Genomic DNA, 1,980 nt, shown 5'->3' on the forward strand with positions numbered 1-1,980 from the left:
TCAGGAGCTGGGGCTCAGGGAATTGGGGCAAAAACACTGCTCATCTGGGTACTGTTATTGCTGTGAATAATAAGTCCTTTGTCTCTGGTCTAGTCTCCTGTCTTTTGCCACCATCCTCGAAACTGGCAGGCTAACTTGTGGAGGTAGCATACCTTTCACAGTTCATGAGAGATCCCTGTAAAGATGAATGAGGCATAGCCCCTGCCCTTAAAGAGGGAAGAGGGAAAACGACGTGAGGGAATGATGCAAGCGATGAAAGACGAATGCTTTCTGAGCAGTTAAGGAAAAGAGACGCCGTCTCCGAGTGTGGTTTGAAGGAGGCATAGGACTTCGATGGGCTCAGAAACTGGGCAAGAGAGTTTCAGGCAGAGGGAATAGAATGAGCAAAGGCACAGAGATGTGAAGGCCAAGGGTGGGCTTGGGGGGCGGCAGCCAGTCCACATGTGCTGGAGCCAGCAGTACACGGCTGACTGGGCTGGACAGCTTCATCTGCCCGTGGTGTCCCCCTCGTCTGCCCCGCTGGCCTCCCTGGCAGGCTGGCTGGTCCCCTTGCTCTGGCTGGGGTGGCTGCTGGGAGGCAGCGGGAAGGTGGTGGGCAGCAGGAGAGTGGGGTCAGGATACGTCTCCTTGCGGCCTCTCTTAGGGCCTCTACCTGACTTTTTCCTTCTGGATTCCTGTGGATTCTCCCTGTCCTCCCCCGTCAGGCCTACGGGGTGGTGAGAGCTCCGTTACAGCTAGCCTGGTGACCACACTGCTAGGAGAAGGGGACATTAAGTCGGACTGTGGGAGGAAGGCAGTCAAGCCTAAGAACGGTCTCCTTGCTTCGCCTACTTAACTCCATTCCCCCGGTAAGATCCACCCCCACTGGAAGCGGCCCCTGCTCTAGAAGGACTCCAGGGATCTCCGCGAGTCCCCAGACATAGACTGACTGGGGTTCAGGTGCCCCTTCCTTGTCTCCCTCCCCTCTGACTGTAGGTATCTATTCAGTTCCATGTCTCTTACACTACATACAGTAAATACTTGTTGAGTACATAAATATGCGGGTGGATGGTGCATGGGTAGAGGGATGATGTGATCCTATGCCATTGAAGGCTTGGGGACAGGGAAATGATGTGAGCAGACACAGAAGCACAGGTGAAGCCCCTGCCTTAAATCAGCTTCCAGTGCTCAGGAGCTCTCTCAGCTCTGGGCAGGGAGATCAGGGAGGGCCGCCCGGAGGAGGTGGGGCTGGAGCTGGGCACCAAAGGGTGGTGTCTTAGCTCAGGCTGCTGTAACTGAATACCATTGGCTGGGTGGCTTAAACAACCAAGTTATTTCCACAGTTCTTGACAGGCAGTTCTGGTGCCTGGGGGCAGAGAGAGGAAGCGCTGTGGTATCTTTTATGAGGGCACTAAGCCATCATGAGGGCTGCAGCCGTAAGACCCAGTCACCTCCCAAAGGCCCCACCTTCTAAAGCCATCACACCGGGGGGTTAGGAGGAACATGGCCACCTTGGGAGGACACAAACATTGCAAGGTGAGGGGACAGACTTTAAGGAGCCTTAAAGGCCATGCTCAGGAGCTTGGAATTGATCTCAAAGGCACCAGAAACCCATAGAAAATGGCCTCGTGGAGTTTCTTACTTAAAACAAGGAAAAATCAATGAAACAGGCTTTCTTTTAGTAACGCAGCAGGAGATGTGGCTGTGGAAAGAACACAGATTTCCGAGTCAGGCAAACCTGGGCTTGAATTCCAACCTTGCTGATTAGTAACGTGGACAAATTAGTTCCCCTCTCTGGGCCTTGGTTCCCATTTCTAAAAAATGGGGCCTGTACTCGGTACTTCCTGGGATGCTGTGAGGGGATGACCAAATGAAAACAACATGCCTGTGGCGGGGCTCTGTGTATGGTGAGCGCTCTGTTGTTTTTATTACTGTTGCCTCTAGAGCCTTTTTGTGTTTTGTTGAGGAACTTGGCTTTGAGGTCCTAATGCGTCGTCTGTA

The sequence above is a fragment of the Manis pentadactyla genome, chromosome 1 (genome assembly GCF_030020395.1).
Source record: "Manis pentadactyla isolate mManPen7 chromosome 1, mManPen7.hap1, whole genome shotgun sequence".
In the NCBI taxonomy this organism is placed as follows: Eukaryota; Metazoa; Chordata; class Mammalia; order Pholidota; family Manidae; genus Manis; species Manis pentadactyla.